General features: G+C 40.6%; 1 protein-coding gene across 1 annotated transcript in view; it reads right to left on the reverse strand.

Moving 5' to 3' along the window:
• The window catches only part of LOC136405691 (aldo-keto reductase family 1 member C15-like), a 123,351-nt gene that overhangs the window by 73,728 nt on the left and 43,495 nt on the right, over window positions 1–6,128 (reverse strand). The gene's annotated exons all lie outside the window — the stretch shown is intronic.

The raw sequence follows: 6,128 nt of genomic DNA on the forward strand, positions 1-6,128 counted from the left end.
GGGGATGTCTCCTTGGCCTCTGCCCAAGGCGCTAGAGTGGCTCTGGTCGCAACACAGAGACACCCTGGAGGGGCAGAGCACCCCACACTGTTGGGCAGAGCGTCGCCTTCTGGTGGGCGTGCCGGGTGGATCCCGATCGGGCACATGCGGGAGTCTGTCTGACTGTCTCTCCCCTTTTCCAGCTTCAGAAAAATACAAAAAAAAAAAATTGAAATTAGTTTATACGTGCCATGAGATAAAACTCTTGAAAATCACTAGACTAGAGGGTGCAGCTCTTTCCATAGGTGGGGAGTCCTTGTTTATCATTTGTTTGAATAAGCTCTCCATTCTTTTCTCTCACTCTTCTTCTGGTATGTCCATTATTTTGTATAATCCTTTCTGAAAAAATCTGATTGTTCCTATAAAATTCTTTCACTTTTTAAAAAAACTCAAGTCTATCTCTTCTTCCCTCTACATCATTTCTAGATTTCTATCCTCAATACTGCTAATTATTTCTTCCCTCTGGTCAGCTCTAGTTTCTCTGCCTGCCAGTTTGCTCTTTATCTCTTTTTTGAATTCTTCATCTCCAGAATTTCTATTTCCTATTTTAGAGTTTCAACATCCTTGGTAAAATACTCATATTTTTAATAGACTTTCCTCCTGAGCATGTTAATCTGGCTGTCTGAGTTTTCTCCCATCTGGTTGAGTTTTGTCAGAACTGCTGAATTCTCTGTCATTTATATCACATATTTCTATGTCTTTAAGTTTATTATATTGAGACTTTAAATTTTCTATCTGAGTTACTTTGTTACCTTGGTTATTCATGGCAGTGGATGGATTCTTTCTCTGTCTGGGCATTTATGTATGAATGGCACTTTTCTAGTACATTGATAAGTTCTTCTATTGTTTTCCAGTAGGGGGCACTGCTCACAAGCTTTTCAGCTTTCTTGCATGCTCCAAATATTCAGATCTCTCAGGGGAGATGTTAAATTCGATGTGTTCCCAGTGAAGGTGGGTGTTTCCTCTGTGTCCCTGTACCTCAGACTCAGTGGATCAACCCTAGAGAGGAATGTGTTGACAATAGGTTTCCAAAGTTATGAAATCCCACTGCTTTTTCCTGCTGCCAGACACTGTCAGAAGTGCAACTGTGATATGTGAGGATGGGGTGAAGTAGAAGAATCTGGTTGCTTTTTTTGTTTCTCTGCTCTTGTAGTACTGTTGTTTGCAGACCTCTGAGGCATCTTCTGTGTGTCTTCACCCAACACTGGCATTAGCTGTAGAGTGCACCTGTTGCTCAGGGAAAATGTATTTCAATAGTACTAGTTCTCTCTTTTATATAAAAAGTTCTCTGCAACCTAACACTTATTGCTACAGTTTCTTTTTAGGCTTCCTCGGGGAGATAAAGGATAAATGACCAGGCTCCATGGCTTTGTTTTTCTGTCTGAAATGTGAATTGACAGACAGCTGTGGCTGCACCACTGTGCTTTGTTTCTGACCAGGTTTCTGGACTCAGCTGCAGATCGTAGTGTCTACTCCTGCAAGAATGCTCCTTGAATCTCTTTGCTCCTCCTTGCAAAAAAGAGTGCATTGAAAACCTGATTTCTCCCCTCTATGGGCTGAGCACTACACTGAGCTTGGCATTGTGAACTCCAAGCTTCAGGTTGTGTCTTTGTCTAGTCTCAGATGTTCTCTCTTTCCACATCCCCAGTATACGTTCACTTGCCCATCATCAGATGTGTCAATGTGCAAATATCTCAAACATGTTTCTACAATGATCAGAAAATTTGTTGTTGAATTATAGATGTTTAAATAGTTAAAACTTCAAGAGGAGAAATCAAGTGGATCTCTCATTCTGCCATTCTTTTAATGTCACAAGACATTCTTCTAATGTCACAATACAGTCTTGATTAGGGTTTTCCAACCTTGGCCATACTCAGTACTACTTAATGAGCACTTAAAACATAGTGATCTGTTGTTGCCGGGTGGATGGATATCCCGGCTTTGATTCCTGGTTAGGGCACAAGGAGAAACGACCATCTGCTTCTCCAGCCCTTTCCCTCCTCTCTATCTCTGTCTCTGTCTCTGTCTCTCTCTCTCTCTCTCTCTCTCTTCCCCTTGCACAGCCGCTCAGTTCAAGCAAATAAGCCTCAGGCACTGAGGATGGCTTTGTGGCCTTCACCTCAGGTTCTAAAAAAATGACTGTTGCTGAGCAAATGAGCAAAGGCCCCAGATGGGCAGAATATAGCCCCCTAGTGGGCTTGCCAGGTGGGTCCTGATCAGGAATCTGTCTGTCTGCTTCTCCTCCTCTCACTAAAATTAAAAAAAAAACAACAACAAAAGCACATAGTGATCTGTAAGCTTTACTAAAGAGCACATGAGTAAGAATCTCTGGTAGGTGTGGGTCTCAGCTTTAAATTAAAGGATCCACATAAAGGCCGAGCAATTATCTGGGGTGTAGAGACATTTGTCTGAAATGATTGGTAAAAGGACAGACTTAGAAGTGAAAAACCCAGGAGGCCTCACCCAGTCTAACTGCACAGAAACTTCATTTATTTAATACAGTGTGTCCGTAAAGTCATGGTGCACTTTTGACCGTCACAGGAAAGCTACAAAAGAGATAGAAATGTAAAGTCTGCACCAAATAAAAGGAAAACTCTCCCAGTTTCATACCTATTCAGTGCAGTTCGATGTGGGCTCATGTACAGATTTTTTAGGGCTCCTTAGGTAGCTATCCCGTATAGCCTCTACAGACTCGTCACTGACTGATGGCCTACCAGAATGGGGTTTCTCCACCAAACTCCCGGTTTCCTTCAACTGCTTATCCCACCAAGTAATGTTATTCCTATGTGGTGGCACTTTGCTATAAACACGCCGATATTCACATTGCACTTTGGTCACAGATTCGAATTTAGCAAGCCACAGAACACACTGAACTTTCCTCTGTACCGTCCACATCTCGACTGGCATGGCAGTGGGCTGCTCCGCTGTATACATGGTGTTACATCATCATCTGCGCATGCACCCATGCTGCCACATCATTCTACAGAAACTGGGAGGGTTTTCCTTTTATTTGGTGCAGATTTTACATTTCTATCATCTTTTGTTGCTTTCCTGTGACCGGTCAAAAGTGCACCATGACTTTATGGACACACTGTATAATGCTTTCTCTTTTCTTTCCTTTTAATCCAAACTGACTTCATCCAACAACCTGACACCCATCTCCTTATCCCTTGCACATCCACTTAATCGTCAAACACTCAGGATGGTGAAATTCTGGTTAGCATCATATAATCTTAAGAGCAAAGCCCTGGGTCTCTTGACCATAGAGACAATGTTTCCATCAACTAGAAATAACATCTAAGACTCAGTTGTGTTCTAGTTAAACAGTGAACTACTCCACCAACCACACCCTTGTACAACCAGAAAGAGCAACTATGTGGCTGACTGATGTCACCATCAGATGTAAGAATCAACTATACCCTACCTTAGTACCCACCAATTAATAAAGACATTAATCTTATCTCCACCATAATTAATGATTTTCTTCTCCCTATATAACCCATATTTTAGAAGCCATCTGGGAGACATGTCTTTGAGCATGAGCATGGTGTCATTGACTACTGGCATGGAGCCATTTTCTTAATTATTAACATTTACTTCCTGCAAATTCTTATTTGCATTTGATTGGGCATTGATTCATGCAGATGAATGAACCCCTTTAGTTCAGTAACACCAGCAGCAAATCTGTTTAAAGAAGAAATGTGGAGAGAATGATGAACTTTTATTTAACTTATCACATAAACTAATCTAAACAAATAAACTCTCTGGGAACTAAATTGAGAATCGCACTGACTTCAATATTTTTTCTAAATGTATTGATTTTAGAGAGAGAAGAAAGTAGAGAGAGAGAAACATCCATTTATTGTTCTACTTATTCTGTGCATTCACTGGTTGATTGGGGATTGAACCTGCAGCCTTGGTGTATTGGAAAAATGCTCTAACCAATTGAGCTAGCCTTACCAGGGTTGACTATAATTCTTCAGGAATCAAGAACTTGATAGACCAAGATGTAGGAAAAACCACAGAGTAAGAGAAGTGATCAATGTGAAATGTGATAAATTTAAGATTTCATGGCAGAAACAATTATACATAGAAACATAATACCAGAGTGACCCATTTCAAAACCTCGGGCTTGCCCAGTCAAGGCACGTAGGAGAAGCAACCACTCTAAGTTGATGTTTCTCACTCTTTTCCCTATTTCTCTCTCTATCCTTTATCAAAAATCAATAAATAAAATATTTTAAATAATAGATCAGCTCGCACAACTACTCTGCTTAGAAATTATAGTATCATTCTTCATTTCTCTCAGAATAAAGCTTTTTTCAAAAGCTACATGATAGAGTCCCCCATTGATCATCTGGACCTTATCTCCTACTTCTACCTCTCTTGCCCCCTAAACTCTGCCCACATTGGCCTAATTGCTGTCACATAAATAGTATAGAAACAATTCTTTTTTAAAAAAAAATTTTATTGATTTTACAGAGAGAGTGGAGTAGAGCAAAAAGTATCAATTCATAGTGGCTTTGCTTCAGTTGTTCATTGATTTCTCATCATATATGCCTTCACCAGGAAACCTAGGGTGTTGAACCAGCAACCTTAGACTCCTGACACTTAATACACTGCACCACCACAGACCAGGCAGGAACACTTACTCCTAGCCTTAGCCTATCTGTTCCATGTCCATGATTACTCTCCTACATATCCACATAGCTCATTCTCTTGCCTAAATTTTTGCCCATAATCATTTTCACAGTGAAATTGTTTCAAATTATCTCATAATAGCACCTAACAGTCCCACCCTCACCATTATTTATTCTCTTCTTCAGGTTTATTTTCTTCACATCACTGTCAAGGATCATGAAAAACATAAGATTCTAGTGTCAGCCTGGAGTGCAGGAGTCCCGGATTTGATTCCCGGCCAGGGTACACAGGAGAAGGGCCCATCTGCTTCTCCACCCCTCCCCCTCTCCTTCATCTCTGTTTCTCTCTTCCCCTCCTGCAGCTAAGCCTCCATTGAAGTAAAGTTGGCCCGGGCGCTGAGGATGGCTCTATGGACTCTGCCTCAGGCTCTGGAATGATTCTGGTTGCAACAGAGCACACCCCAAATGGGCAGAGCATCGTCCTCTGGTGGACATGCTGGGTGGATCCTGGTCAGGCGCATGCAGGAGTCGGTCTGACTGCCTCCCCATTGCCAACTTCAGAAAAATACAAAACAAATAAACAAAAATAAAAACTTAAAATTCTGACCTGACTCACAAGCTAATAAATGAACATGCATGATTTCATGGGTGCTGGTAGAAGGCAGTTTATTACTCACATTAGCTGTAGCCAAGTAACAGCATTTTTTTCCACCTCTGTTGAGATATATGTTAGTTGACATATAACACTGTGTGAGTTTGGAGTATATGTGATGGTTTGATGTATGCATACTGTGCAATTATTTCCCACAATAAGGTTAACTGGGCTAGTACCTTGAGCCCCCATTTCTACAGGGGTGAAGGGGCCCTGAAGATAACTGAAGAGGCAGTGGGTTGAGTTACAGGAGACAACCTGGGTCTAGGGAACCTGGACCCATGAGAGTGAGCATTAAGCATACTACCCTTTCTCCGGCAGGCAGTATTTTCTTCATATTACTGAACAGTGCCTTACCTCCTCTGAAGGGAGCCACTTGGTCTCTAATCCGAGGCTATACAAACTTCTTGAAAAAAAGCAGTGTATCTGCTTATCAAGTGTACAAAACCCTGAGAGCCTATGCAGACTTATCTTCAATAGGCACTCCTCAGTTCAAACAGCCAAACACTTTCTGTCTCCTTCATAGTCTTCCTTCACTGGACTGTAAACTCAAAATATTTCTTATCTGAATTTAATTCCTCCTATTTTACTTATTAATAAAACAATGTCTGGCAGATAAAAAAACTTTCATTGAAGGTATGTTGAATGAGTAAATAAATAAATGGCAAAATATGTAAGATCTAATCAAAATGCCAAAATCTAGGCAGATGATTATGAAAGTGAATAAATTAATAAGATGCACTGCTTTACAATAGTAAAATATAATATTAAAATTTTTAAATAATATTTGATTGGAA

The sequence above is a fragment of the Saccopteryx leptura genome, chromosome 5 (assembly GCF_036850995.1).
Source record: "Saccopteryx leptura isolate mSacLep1 chromosome 5, mSacLep1_pri_phased_curated, whole genome shotgun sequence".
NCBI lineage: Eukaryota > Metazoa > Chordata > Mammalia > Chiroptera > Emballonuridae > Saccopteryx > Saccopteryx leptura.